Source organism: Cuculus canorus, chromosome 3, assembly GCF_017976375.1.
Source record: "Cuculus canorus isolate bCucCan1 chromosome 3, bCucCan1.pri, whole genome shotgun sequence".
In the NCBI taxonomy this organism is placed as follows: domain Eukaryota; kingdom Metazoa; phylum Chordata; class Aves; order Cuculiformes; family Cuculidae; genus Cuculus; species Cuculus canorus.
The window spans coordinates 54,189,880-54,205,767 of NC_071403.1; positions in this window are offsets into that span (position 1 = coordinate 54,189,880).

Consider the following 15,888-nt stretch of genomic DNA (forward strand, 5'->3'; position numbering starts at 1 on the left):
CTTTTGCTGTAACCTAAGTGTGTTAGAGTTAGCTTTGTTGTTCAACTAGTCATCTGATACTAAAACATTCAAAATCAGCCTTAGCACCATTTTTAAAGATGGGACAGCATTTTCTACCTGCAACTCCTTAGTATGGGATCTGATTTTAACATTAGATTACATATTTTTATTCTAAGCTCAGACGTCTTTGTGTGCCAGCCCCTACCAAGATCTTCCAAGAATTAGAGCCCTGTTGTGATAGGCACTGTAACATATCTGAAGAAATTCAAGACTGTTTTGCCATGCAGAGTTAACCAAACATCAAGGGGCACCAGGTACAGAAAGTGAGAGGCATGGACTAAGGCAGATGGCAGCAGGCAATCATGATAAACATAGGAGGCCTGGGTGCCAGATGATGTTGAAGCAAAATGTCCATTGTCTGCACCACCGCAGGTCGACCTGACTGTCTCTGTGTCACCATTACGTGTCCTTCTCTTTCTATTTGACCTAAAAAGAAAGCAGGACTTCCATTTCTACAAGTTGGGATCCGCATCTTCAGTAGATCCTCTCCACTGTATTTTCATCTAATGAGATTGGATATCTCTATTGATTAGATCAGATTCAAAGGAATATTGTGTGCATAAAATACACTAGAACCTTGTATCTTAAGTTTCAGAAATTTTTTTTATAGCTTCATTATAAAACCCCAGAAAATTGTGTTGTATTAATAGAAATGCTGACATCCCTTTAGCTGCAGTGACATTAATTGAAGCTACATAATTTATCATCATATCAAAGAATACAGCCTTTAAAAGTACATTAAATAAGAGTGCATTAATGAACAATTATAGTAATCAATTTATCTTCCCAGCATAACCCTCTTAACTGCAGCAGAGTATTGGAAGAAAGAAAACCGTCAACAACAGAAATGCCTGTACAAGACAGGAATCTTTGGCCAACATCATGAGGCAATCCTTTGCAAGGACAGGTGTGAGCTTTTCATCAATGTCACTCCTAACACAAGTTGTTTTCTGTTTATTTATTTAGCCTTTCTATTTCTTTCTTTCATTCCTGGCTATTTTCTTCAGTGCCCTTCCATTCTCAGTTGAACAGCCTATGCTATATATCAGCACAGCCTTGTTTAGTGGCTAGGTGTTTAAATATCTAATACTTGTACAATTATAGAATAAGTACACTTTTTCAGCAAGTTTATCAGTAGTTAGACTAGGAAACAGGATTCCTGTGTTAATGCTACACAGAAACTTGGTTAACTTGTTTATTTTTTAATACCTTGGTTCACACATTGCAGTAGGAAAACCCCCCACATCTTCTATCAGAGGAGCATTATTTTTTTGAGTGAAATAATAAGATAGTTGGATGAAGACAATTTGGAAACACTTTAAGAACAAAAGCACTCACCACCACCTGCAAGAACAGTTATTGGTGGAAAGTGTGGAAAGGGTGTTTCTTTGTAAGTCATAGAATCATAGAATTACTAGGTTGGAAAGGACCTCTTGAATCATCGAGTCCAACCATTCCTATCAAACACTAAACCATGTCTGAGCACCTGAACACCTCATCTACCCGTCTTTTAAATACCTCTAGAAATGGTGACTCAACCACCTCCCTGGGCAGCCTCTGACGCTGCCCAATGACCCTGTCTGTGAAAAATTTTTTTCTAATGTCCAGTCTGAACCTCCCCTGGCAGAGCTTGAGTCCATTCCCTCTTGTCCTGTCCCCTGTCACTTGGGAGAAGAGGCCAGCTCCCTCCTCTCTACAGCCTCCTTTCAGGTAGTTGTAGAGAGCAATAAGATCTCAGCCTTGTCTTCTCAAGGCTAAACTACCCCAGTTCCCTCAGCTGCTCCTCCTAAGACTTGTTCTCCAGTCCCTTCACCAGCTTCGTTGCTCCTCTCTGGACATGCTCCAGAGCCTCAACATCCTTCTTGTGGTGAGGGGCCCAGAACTGAACACGGTATTTGAGTTGTGGTCTCACCAGTGCCGAGTACATGGGCAGAATAACCTCCCTGGACCTGCTGGCCACACCGTTTCTGACACAAGCCAAGATGCAATTGGCCTTCTTGGCCACGTGGGCACACTGCTGGCTCATGTCCAGTTGGCTGTCAATCAACACCCCCAGGTCCTTCTCCTCTAGGCAGCTTTCTAGCCACTCTTCCCCTAGTCTGTAGCACTGCATAGGGTTGTTGTGCCTCAAGTGCAGGACCAGGCATTTGACCTTGTTAAACCTCATGCCATTGGTCTCAGCCCAGCGGTCCAGCCTGTTCAGATCCCTTTGAAGAGCCTCCCTACCCTCCAGCAGATCCACACTTCCACCCAGCTTAGTGTCGTCCGCAAACTTACTTAGGGTGCGTTTAATCCCTTCATCCAGGTCATTGATAAAGATACTGAACAGGACTGGACCCAGCACTGAGCCGTGGGGGACACCACTTGTGACCGGCCTCCAGATGGAGTTAACTCCATTTGCCACAACTCTTTGGGCCCGGCCATTCAACCAGTTTTCCACCCAGGAGACTGTGCTCCTGTCTAGGCCAGAGGCAGACAGTTTCCTATAGTCTTTGTGTTTTAGGGGCAGGTACTAGGATAAGATGGATTTTATTCTTACCGAACGTAAAAAGTAATTCCTTGCTACATGCGAATCATGCCAGTATGAATGAATACAAACCAACTTAAACATAGAAGACAAATGCAACAAAACATTTTTTCACAAATGATCATTACTTTTTGCACTGGTTTTCCTCACTTTACATCAAATTATTAGGTAGGTGTTCACTGTTTCTTTGCCATTTTCTGTTAAATGATCAATGTGGAAGCTTTGTACTTGACCTCTTAAGAAGTTCCCTAATTAGAAGCAGAATTTAAGACTTCGCATTTGAGATTGAACAAGTATTAATAAAAATATCTCTGCTGGAAAACAGTATTCATTAACATCTTTACTGGGATAATAGCACCCCTTGGGACACCAAAAGCACCAGCAAAAACCTGTGCTATGGATGGCGTGTCCCATTTTCCCACATACTAAACACTTTCCATCTGATTAAGCTCCTCTGTACTCTACACTTGACAGCCTGTGGTTTTTGCCATCCTGAATCATATGAGGACATGGGTGGTTACCAAGACTGAGACAGGAGCCAGGTTTGAAATGCTTCAGCACTGATCCCTCCAGCTGAAAGACAGCTGCAGTCCAGGAGCTGCAAAGCAGCGCTCTCACTGCCCTGAGCAAACCCTCACATGTTAAGCTTCCTGACCACAGGTGAGCAGTGTGTGGCCAGGAGAAGCCTTGACCAGGTTTTGCCCTACCTGCCACTGCAAGCATGCCCTCAGGTCCTCCAGGAAGCCCCACTCTTAAACCGACTCCATATGAGCTTACAACACTGCCTTTAGCCTCGTATTTCTAATACACATAGAGTTTTGTTACTGTGCTGAAAGCCTAAATAACTTTTAATTACTACCACTAAGTGGGTTTTTCTTTCTTTGAAATGACAAGGATTTTTGCTTTTAACTGAAATAAATAAAGTCACTGTGATAACATTAGATCTGAACATTAAAAATGTAGATATAAATTTTTAAATCTGAGGAAATGAATTTTAGTCAAGAGAATAAACTACGTAAGTAAAGTTTTATGCCAACCAAAGACTAGTTACAGGTTTGGTTTGCAGTGTCTGGTTTTCTGTTGCTACACCTGTAAAATGGAAGGAGATGCTCTGCAAACCGTGGCATCTGACAAAGCCCATCTTTAGATCCCATGCCGCCTAGGTAATCTCACTCTGCACCACTTCACATTTTCATACTCATTTTACGAAAATTCAGTCTGAATGATATACATTATTGCAAGGTACAGTCAAAGCTATTGCAGCTCATGGTTTAAATCATCTTGACTGAAGCTTCTTGTCCCCCTCCCGTGTTCCTCCTGGAGCAGGCACCAGTGGGGCTGCCCCAGCGAGGTGCGGGGCAGAGATCTGCTGCTTCACCAGGCTGCTCTGCTCCCTGTGCTGCTGGCTGGCCAGCAATGTGCTGGCTGTGCCTGTCGTGAAATTTCCCCTGCATGAGCAGGGAATCTTGGCTGCCCTGTTAGGGCAAGTCCTCTGTCTGCTTTGTGCAGCCAGGGCCAAGACTGCGGTCTGAACCTACTGAGCACTGTGGGTTTCACAGAGGGATGAGTACTCAGATTTTTGTTTTTAAGTCACTGAGAGGGTTTGAAAGGAGTGCACCACTAAGATTTCCATAAGCAATGGGGAGCTACACCACTCAGCACACTGGGCAGCACTGGCGGGGTTGAGCTTCATACCTCAGACAGGCAGGACTGCGAACAGTGTCCTTGCTCTTCCCATACCTGGCATTCTGGGGTGGTGGCTGCCATCTGACTGCCACAGGAATTATGTGCCCAGCTCAAGGAAAAGCCCTTGGCTCAAAGGACACTGTTCTTAAGGGAACTAGAAATTTTCTAAAAGACATTTGCTGGTTCCTGAAATTATTTTGCAGCTAGTTAAATAACTGCTGTACTAAAAGCTCTGCAGCCGATAATTATTGCTCCATTTTCTTCTATTAAGCAGTCTTGAACTGAGCCATGAAAATTGCTTTGAAATCAAAGACAACAAAGAGGAAAGTTTTGGACATCATTTTTTTTTTTGGGATGTTCCAAACCAAAGCTATCTTCCAAACCAAAAAAAGAAGTCCAGCCCTGCCAAGTCCTTAATCACTGAAATGAAGAGACCACAAAACTGAATGAAAAGATGATTGAAACAATTTTCCTACTCTGAAAAAGCCTTTTTTGGAGTTACTGTCAGAAGAAAATGAGGGAGCAACAAAAACCCTTAATACATTACTGATGTATCTAACTGGTGACTTGCAGAGGCCAAGCATTTAAAAAGGAAGCAGTGCTGGAGTTTGCCCCTGCTGGGAAAGAATTCACACCTGGACTTTGCATTTCAGAAAATAAAGCTTTACTAGCATTTCCAGAGAAATTTCCAACCATGTGAGAGCAAGAATCTTCTTAAAAGTATCCACTATGCTGTGCCATTATAACATGATTGTAACATAGAGTCTAAGCACTTACGCTTCAATCACTTACTGCCTCATCTTAAAAACATTTACCAGGTAAAGAACAACAGCATTACTTATAGCACACAAGCACCAAAGGGCTTGCTTAATCAGGATCAGGTGCCATTGAGCTAAACAGTATGTAAACATAGCAATAAAGCCCCTCAACCATACAGCTTGTCTCTGGCCCAAGACAGAAGGTATGTTTTAAAACTCTGTGAATGTGATCTGAGCTATTGTTAAAAGGACCAATGTATACCTAAAATAGAAACGTATGCAAGCCCTGGCAAATTCAGAGTTTAAATCTAGTTTGAAATATGACGCCATGAACATGAAAAAAAGGCAACAGGAAACCAAACTGGGAAAGCAAACTGGCAACAGAACTTAATTTTAGCAAAACCTGTCAAACATTTATTACAAAATATAAAATCATCTGTCTTTGCCTGACGTAATAATGACCAGCTGACCTTTTTGAGTGTACAACATGCTAGGGATGCAAATGCTCATGGGAAAGTTTTGCTGAAGTTACTAAAAACAAGAGTACAGTTCCCAGCAAAGACCCCTGTAGGCTCACCTTCCACTCCCCTCCCTTCGTCACTGTGTGCTTAAAGTGTTTGTGTGTACCAGACTCCTCGATACATGTTCCTTGGACTCTCTGGGTGGGATTGAATAAGCATGTAGACATCCCATTTGAGCCAGGGACCTTACAATTCCAGGCATCCCTATGTCCTATACCTGTGCATGTTTCTGCCCTCCCAGTGCAGTCAACCCCACCTCTCAACTCACTCTCAGCCAAGCTGGTGGCGCTGGCCAGGAGAGATGCTTTTACTTCTGTTTAATCCATCACATTCATTAACCTTTTCTTAAAAAATCTTCAATTTCATTCTTTTTGTACTTTCCTTCCTGTCATATGTATGGTACTGAAGCCCACACAGTATTATTCAATAGCAGTGCCTTCCTCAGGAACTGCGAGAGTTTACTTTTCCACAGAACAAGCATTGCTATTTTGAGCATGGAATGAGATGCATGACTGCTCCTACAGGTCCCACTCCAAAAAAGACAGTAAAGCAAAATCTTGGATGTCTCCCAGTGCAGTGCAGAGCCCAAAGGGATCTTCTTTTCCAAAAACGATCAGCAAAACCTCAATCGTGTTCTTAATACAACACAGAGAGAACTATTACAATAATAGGCCGAGATGTACATTACAGTATGTGCACAGCCCACCACACTGACGAATATCGAGGCAGATGTGCTGCAAGCAAAACCGCCTCCACCTGTGTTGGTTGTAGGGTCTGCAAGGAGCAGGAACAGCTTTGAGATGACTGCTGATACAGCTAGAAAACCAGGTGAGCTCTGGGCACATAAGCATCTCTTCACCTCCTAACATTTTGCTGTTTTCTTGCACTCCACTCCCTACCTCCATTTGTTTCTTCTTCTCAGGTAAAAGCTTTGGACTCTTTCACTCCTGTGTTTCAGCAGTGCCCAGTACCCCAGCTGCCAAAGAACGTGACTCCTCTGTCCTATGGCTACACCAAGAGTCATGAATATTGAGGTTGCATGCTGCAAGTCAGCTAGGTTTTTTTGTCCTAGTTCTTCTTTATACCTCCTAGGACATAAATTGTAACTACATCTGGTCAAAAATACAAAATAACATTTAAAAATCACAATTCTTTACTTAGATGCCATTAAAATATTCTGCCCACCTCAAACAATAGATGTTAATTTGTGAAAACATCATTTATTTATAAAGATGCAAAGTGCAAAGATGGACCCAAATCTCAGATTGAGAGAGTAAAACAAGCAGTGTGTTATGAAACGCTCCACTGACATCCAGAGAAGATAAAGTATGCACAGAAGGAAGAGTACAACAGGAAGGACACCCTAAGCCTTAGAACAAAGCAGGTAAGCATTTCTTCGGACTCATCCATTTCTGCCAGAAATAAACCACTCAAGTAGCTCTTTTTAAACAGCTGTTGGCCTCATTTGTTAGATTATCAAATGTCACAAATCTTCTAAAGGGCCTTCCTCCATTTCTCCACATCTTTTTCCCACGAAAGCCTAAGCCTGGTTTTGTTTTTAGGAATAGCAACCAATAAACAGAGGCATGGTAACACTAGCAACAGGAAAGAAACATTACCAAATTTGAATATGAAAAATGAAGGAAAACAAAACCTTTTCAACACTGTCTAAGGGAGCCTAGAAGCCCTAGGGCTAATCCAGAAATCCTGGTAATCCAAGGATTGATCTTCACTTTTAGGATACATTTTCAAACTCAGCCACAGCTGTCAAATACAATTAACATATGCTAATTTTGGGGTGCTCTCCCCTATATACATTGAAGATTACACCATTCCAGCATGAAATCTATAAAATACAACTTTACTTACAGAGCACTTCCGTGGGTGGTGAAGTGATTCCGATGCTCTCTGCGTTATCCTTACAGGGCCTCCTCTCCACACACTAACCGTGCTCATTTGGTTTCAGTGCTGAGTTCTGCTTTCTTCCCTGAGTTTCGCTTGGCACAGTGAGAAGGAAACAACCGGGGACAGCAGTGAGGAACCCTGATCCACCACCACCACCACTACATCCGAGCCTGACAGCAGTGGAAGAATCTCTGTATCCCTCACAAACAACAGGCACAGTTGGATGGCACCGACCCATGCCCTGGCCTTGCTAGGTTTGACCCCAACACATCACTACAGCCTTTCCCAGAGTTAAGCCTCTACTGTCATTTCCTTCACAGGAATTTTCCATCAACTGTTTCAGCTGGAAACCATCCACCTTCCTGCACTAGGAGAAGCAGAAAGTGGTTAGGGAGACCAAGCCCCCCAAAACACATAAAGTTTTACATTTGCCACATGCCCTAATAACTTTGTCAGTCTTCCTCAGATGCTGGGTACAGAGTCTCAGAGCTACCAGCACAGACAGCCACTGGCTCTCCAATCAGAAAGACAAACCAGCTGCAGAAGTTATTCCTGTTGGCATCCGTAGTTCTGCTGTCCGGCTCTTTTTTTTCCAGAATTTTCCAGCCCTTGCAGCATGGCACAAAGAGGCTTTTCACAGATGGCCTCCAGAGCCTGTCCCTTCTATTTACAGAAAGGCTCTTAGGTTTAGTCTGGGGAGCTCTGCAGATTGCCAGGGGCTCTAGGGGAAGAATTTTGTCGAAGAACATGTGTTGCAATGCATCCTGAAAATGATTTTCTTTGCAATTAATTAATTAAATCTTCTCTGGACATTAACGTCACAGACTCAGATCCATTAGAATAGAATCATAGAATCACCAGGTTGGAAAAGACCTCTGAGATCACCAAGTCCAACTATACTTATCTGCCGCTAAACCATGTCCTTAAGTACCTCATCTATCCGTCTTTTAAATACCTCCAGGGATAGTGACTCAACCACCTCCCTGGGCAGCCTCTGCCAGCGCCTGATGACCCTTTCCGTAAAAAACTTTTTCCTAATGTCCAATCTGAACCTCCCCTGGTGCAGCTCGAGGCCCCCTTGTCCTGTCCCCTGTCACTTGGGAGAAGAGGTCAGCTCCCTCCTCTCCACAACCTCCTTTCAGGTAGCTGTAGGCAGTGATAAGGTCTCCCCTCAGCCTCCTCTTCCACAGGCTAAACAACCCCAGTTCCCTCAGCCACTTCTTGTGCATTGACTGTGCATGATTTATTTTCAGACAATATTTGCCTCTGTGATCCACCTTGCTCCTGAACAGATGAATTTCATTGGATTCGTAGAGTTGAGACAAGCCAATTTGCAGGGCCAAGCAGGGACCTAACCAGGCAGTTCCATGACAGGACTGAGCCAGAGGGTTAGCTGCCAGCTAACAGACACTTCCCTTTCTCACTTGGGAGTTCCTAGGGGTGTCAGTTTCCCCAACACTGCTGTTCAGCTGACTCCAAAGTAAACTGCTTCAGCACTGACAGCAACAGCGTGAGAGTGATCCCAAGGGCAAAGAACATAAAAGCACTGCCCCTTTTGGCTACCAGTATGTCTACTCAATCATAAAGCTGCACCACAGAAGAAGTATGATGAGAACAAGAACCCAAAGCAGATGGCTGAATGGATCACAGAATCATTTAGGTCAGAGAAGACCTCCATCATCAACTCCAACCATAAACCCAACACTGGCAAGAAATACAGGCAACAAAACCAGTGAAGCTGTTCTTGGTTTTGCATATTGTTTTCAGATACAGGAAAAGGATTGTAACATACAGTCCCATTTAGCCACCCAAGCAGAGGTGACATACGGGGCTGATGAGACATCTATAGACACCTGAAGCATCTCAGGTGGAACCACATGGCTACATTTAGAGAGCAGAATCCCACCCAATGCTTCAGATACCAACGAAGAGCTGTTAAAACCCCTGGGCTGCCCAGGACAGAGCAAAATTCCCTTGCAAAAAGTGGAAGAGTCACTGCCTCCAACCATGTGGTTGCTGCTTTATGCAAGGAGAGAGAAACAGCAATATTGTCAGCTGATAACAAGTTCACATTGCACAGGTTTCTCTCTAATTCTACAGAGAAGGCAAATACCCATTATTTCTTTGAAATGGAACAGGCCTTCTCTCCATGCTTATGTATGTGAAAGCAATGGGGTCAGCTAGCTGCAGTAGGATTTTATGACCCTGCTTTTACAGATTTCTCATAGGAATATAAATGCAGACTGAGTCCTCAAGAGGCAGAGATATCAATTGACTAAGGGAGCACTGAATCCATGTCACACACCTCCATCAACGACATCTGGCACGCGTAATGACAGCACTGCATTTAAGCAAACCCAATAATGGAGCATTTGGGGCACAGAACACATGAAGGTAATGTTGGGGGAATGGTCTAATGATAGAAAAGGTGCAATACTTCAAAAAATGTGAAAGAGATTTTATTGGACCAACTGACACACTTAGGGAAGGTAGACAAGTTTTCAGGCACAAAAAAAAATCAGGAAGCAATTGCTCTCATCACAGAATAGCATCTGGTATAAAACACTAGCAGTAGCAGTATGGAAATGAGGAGGAAAGACATTAGGAATTACCCAAAGATTCTCATTAAATAAAAAAATCCTGCACTATCTTGATGGGATAACTTGGGTCACTACCAGAATTTTGTGATCCACCCATATCTGTGATAAAAGTGATACTTTTTAAAAAGTTCTGCTATCATGCTAGGATGGTTTCTAGTTTAAAATTACAGTGCAGCTAGAAAGAACTGCAGCACTAAGAAGATTTCATTTAAGTGAAATTGCCATTAATGTTTCACTTAATGGAAGCCAATTTTCTCCTTCACTTAGGAAAATATCCTGTATCTTTTCGCAGCCTGTATTTTATTTGATTGCACTCACAGAATTCTGTACCACCCATTCAGAGCAAATCAGTGACGCATTTCTTTTGTGCAACAACAGATTGAACAGCTGTCTTTTTTATAATTATACTACTGTACTTTTGTTAAGAGTAAAATAAAGACCGTTAAATACTAACTTGACTGGAAAAAGTACCTTTAAATCAGAGAGACGGTAACACATAGTTCGATTGCTTATCTTGTTCGCAGATTAGAAGTCACTCTCATGCTGAGGTTAGCTTGGGTGGGACAGCATTACAAGTGCTTGAGCCATCTGAACAGCATTCTTCATATAGCTGTTTGCAGCTAACACAGTGGGTGGGATTCCAAAAGAAACGATCAAGTAGCATTGCTGTATGTTGAAATAGGTTCCATTTAAAGCCCCAAGAACTAGAATCATTGATAGGATTCTGCTCTAAGAACTGAAGTGCTCAGAAAGCAATTGTTTCATTTACAACATCTTCACAGCAGCAGGCATCAAATGCTCATATAATCCATATGAAAAATAAGTGCAAAAGGCTTTATATCAAGTAGAAAAAAATAAAGGTATGTTGGCTAATGCAAACAACTACCATGCAAGGTAATTTTACAAATTACACTCTCATTCTCCTTTCCACAGAGATATGAGGGCTTTACCATATTCCTCCCTATTTTATCTTCAGGGATTGGATATGCATGGAATGCAAAATATTTTTATCTAGAAGCAACAAATCCCTTAAAATACCAGAACTTTGATCTCTCTGACCTACAGGGACAATAATAGAACTTAAGAGACAACAGCTAAATTAGACCTGGCACACTTACAGTAATAAATGCATACATGCAATGCAGCTCTGAAATATGAAAAAAAATATGCAAGTGTAAGTCTTGGTTAGAAAGCAGAATCATACAGAATCAAATATTTTTTAAAAGATGGTAATTGAATTCCTATTAAAAAATGCAAGAAAGTTGTGTGTTATAGTACCTATATCGGTTACTAATTATGAAGTTAAACAAAATACTGTGCATCTGTATTTAAAATGTCACTTATGGATATTGTTTACTCTTATCCACTAAATTTTCTTGAGAAATCTCCCTGCAAGTACAATATTTGACCGAGGTAGAGTATACTCAAAACCAGCACTTGATTTTGACAGCTCTGGCATTTAAGCATTGTCCATGACAGTTGGGCATATGAAAACTGGGTACACGTAGGTGTCATATGCCACACCACCACCCTTTCTGCATGCACTTGCTTCTGTGATTCCCAGTACCAGCTGCCTCAGACTGCAAGGAAGACAAACCTTCATCATCAGTCTCTACTTGGCAAGATATTTCAGGATAAGAGCAAGGGATGTGGTGAAGAAACTGGAGGCACAGGGCATTGGAAAGGGTAAGATCAAATGAACCACAATGCTCTCCATCTGAAGGCAGAAAGGAGGGGTCTGGTAGTCGGCAATCTTTAAGCTGCTCGTCATGTACCAGAAGCTACCAACACTCAGTGAGTGAGGTGATTTTCAGTATGATAAAAGAAGAGGGCTATATGCCAGGAACAGACATTCCTCTAGGAAAAGAGCAGATTTGAAAATCTGGGAAAGCTATATTTAAGTGCAAACAGATAGCGCTCAGAGTCTGGATGAACAAGAGATAACATCCATGAGTCACAAGAGAAAATAGACAACCTCCCATAAATAGTTACGCTTTTAGTTGAGTCTGACTGGTTTGTTATAGCCCTCGGGCTGCTCTCTGGCTCTGCTTAAGGCAGGGCATGCCTGAAACTCTGCAGGATTCCCACACTTTGTTACATCAGTCTTCATACACAGGCAGCCTTCAAACCCCTGATGTGTGGCCATGCAGCCCTAAATCATAGGCAATGGTGCCACTATCAACTTCCCACACTCTCCTCCTTTCTCTCATGAAGTAACTAAAAACCATGAACTGTTCAGGAAGGCTGGAAGCTCGACAGTGCTTTCTGCTCATGACCAGATCCTGCCTGCCCTCCCCTCCAGCCTTCTCTACTCCATATAGATTTATATCCCTTCCCATCACATAATCTCACTCCTGTGAGATAGGAAAAATATTGTAGACCTGCACTTGCACTAGAAACCCTGAAGTACCCTGTACTCTTTACAGGCCTTAACAGAATTTTTGCCTAAACTGCTTATATTTTCAATTTCATTTTGTGCTGGTTTGAAGATTAATAGAGGGAGGCGACGCTGAGGCACAGTCATTTTAAGTGTACAACTATTGTGCAGATGCTACAACTTTAATTATACAAACAGGCTACTGTGGCTCTCCAAAACTTCAGTGATAAACAATCTGCTTATATGGTGTCAGCAACAAGATCAGGATCCAGGTATGTATGTCCATAATCATTGGCTGCAGCAGCGGGGATAATTGGGTATATCCTCAGAAGCGCTTCCCATATGGACAACTTGCTAGGGGAAGTCAGCTATCTCTTTAAGAATTAACTAAGTTATATTGTTCTATACTGATTTTCACTTAGATGAAATAGAAGTCTTCAAATTGCTTTCCTGACCAAATTTTTTTTAGCTGAATGTACATAATAAGCTAAAAAAAATATGAAAAAATAGAGTAACTTTTTTACTCAGTTTTTACAATTGCCAAGGTAATGACCTATGGACCAGAGTGGTCACTGTAAATGGTAATACAGAGGTGGTCAGGATTCTGATTCAGAACAGTACCTGATTATAGATAAACAGCAGCTGGCAACTTCTCGGTCAGTTCCAACATCTCCTTCCAGAGATACCATCTCTTGACGTTTTGCCTGCAAAGGAGGTTGAACTGCTTTAGTCATACCAAAATATATTACTACCTGGGGAGCAGACATGCCAAGACTGCTAATGACAAATAGTACATAAAAGGAAACAATGTACAATGCGTAGTATACACATCACAGTTTGACAGTTAAGAATACCTTGTTATAATATAATAACTTTTGTTAAAAAAAATAATAAAACCATCTGAGATAGTTAAAATGACAATCTAGTCCCACTCCTGGTTATAAAGACAAGTCTTTTTAGTACTTCTAGATGAATGTGAGACATTAGCTCTAACACTGGCCTCTGGCACTAAGGAACCCATAGGGACTCCTTTCAGGGGAGGGGGTTGTACCAACATGCACCTTAGGCTTTCCTGACATATTCTCTGCAGAGCCCAACCTAAAATAGGAGTACTCTGAAATCCTTCTCTGAGGCAACATACCAAGAAAAGCAACAAAAACAGGCATAGGAAAACAATTTCTAACTGCAACGATTTCTGCTTTTAGAGCATTCCAATGACAACTCTGAGATGCTCAATCCCACCTCATTCTTATTTCATAACACTCTCAAGTTTGTTAATATTTCAGCTGGACACAGTCACTCTACCTACTCTGATATTGAGTTGGCTGAGCTCTCTCCCTAACTACAGAGCAGAAACTACCTCATTCAGGATATTTCTCTGTACTATCTATTGGGAGGCAGCAACTGCTTTCTCTTCTTAAAGAAATTTGCCTCCTGCATTCATACCATACAATTCCTCTACCCAGTCGTTCTTTTTTTGTAGAAAAATATTTCATTCAGAGGGTCCAGGCAGGCAGAGACATCACAAAAACTAGATACAGTTGCTTTTGGTATTTCTTCTTTACAGATGTGTCAAATAACTTGAGGCAGGTCACCCAAATGAATGCAGTACAACAGGTTGGGCATGTCTCAGTCTGTTTTCGGTCACAGAACACTACAGGATTTGTTAGCTGGCATAGATAGATATAACCTGCACTGTCACAGTGCTATCAAAATACAGACTGTGAAAACCATAGCTATTAAGCTAGCTAGATAAAAATTAAAACTACATTTAGCCAAGAAACCAGCTGTTCTAACAGCAAAGCTAAGCATCCTGCCAAACAATAAAAAATTAATTCAAAATATTATGATACAAGATAGAAGTCATAGTAATTAAATAAATCAATCATTTCTGTTCTGAATATTAAAGGATTTGGAAAGCATTACATAAATAGAATTTGTGAACTACATTGACTCCAATTCCTCATTCAAAAGCAGCCCCTAGAACAAGGAAAAATGAGCCACAGTCAGCAAGCAAAAGTTGTTCAGGAAGGAAACTACTAATACCTATGTAAACATAGGGATAAAAATTTTCACCTGTAGTCATTGAGTTGCCAGACAATAGCACTGGATGAAGGCGTGTGCTACCATTTACCTTCCCTCGACTCAACAGATATATGTCATTTGTTAATGCTGTAGCTCTCCTACCATTTTAAAGGAAAACTCTGATCAAATTACAGTAGTCTAACCTGCAGATCATGAACTTTAATTGTGATACAGGAGTGGTCTTCCAATGAATAATACTTTAACAGGAGTTAGAGGTTTTTTAGAGTAACACTAACAGGAGTTAGAGATTTCACTTTAAATAAGCTAAGGTCAGACCCAGGTGCTCATTTCTTACAGGAAACTGTAACTGTACATATTTATAAACAAAATATTGCACTCCCTTTGTCTTTATTTGGACAAAAAAGTTTGAAGAATTACTCTCTATATGTAAAATTAAATATCTGCTTATTTTTTTGTAGATTTTTGTAGGGGGGTTGTTCTCTCAAGAGAACTCACAGTAAAATGTGCATGGCAGTGAACCCATGTATCCAGTGGGTGTCCTCATATGTTGTGGCATTTGTAGTTCCTTCATTTTATCTCGGGCGGTTCAGTAACAAAAATCTAAGCACAGAGAAAACATACAGTCATTTAAGATTTACAAGCAGACATATATTTAAATGTGAGATAAGCTTAAACAAAAATGCCTTAAACACAAGTAAACACTTATTTTTAAGACTGGAAAAAAACTTATTTTTAAGGCACCAGAGAAGAACTTCTTTTACTGTGAGGGTGCTAAACCGCTGGCTTCGGTTGCCCAGAGAGGCTGTGGAGTTTTCACCCCTAGAGATAATCAAAATCCAACTGCTCAAGCAGACCCTTCTCTGAGGTGAGGGGGTGGACCAGATGATCTCCAGAGGGGTCTTCCAGCCTCTGCCATTCTGTGACAAATAAAACCAATTAGTGGATCTGCATTATCTATGTTAGGGAGCCCAAAACACTACGAAATTGTCTCCAATTCCTCATTTCTTCAGGGAAAAAAAAATCTTAAAATTAGATAATCTCAGCAATTAATTTTAGATCAAAGTAACACAAAATTAATTGGTTTATTTGTTACATATTACTTGACACTAAAAGACTGAGGGGTGCAAGAGGGAAGTGGTGGGAATGTGCAGATCAGGCAGGGCAGGGGAAAGACAGTCTCTCTGCCTCTCTCAGCAGCCGTTAAGTGCTAGACCAGCTGGATCTGTTTCTTGGTATTCACATAAAAAGCAAAAGGTGGGAGTATGACAGAAAATAGCTACACAGATTTAAGGCAGGACAAGTGAAACTAAATTACATTTTCACGTCAATCATTAAACATGGATTAGCTGGAAAACAGAACTCATTAATGCAATCCATACTTCCCACCAGCGATTCCACCCTCCTGTGA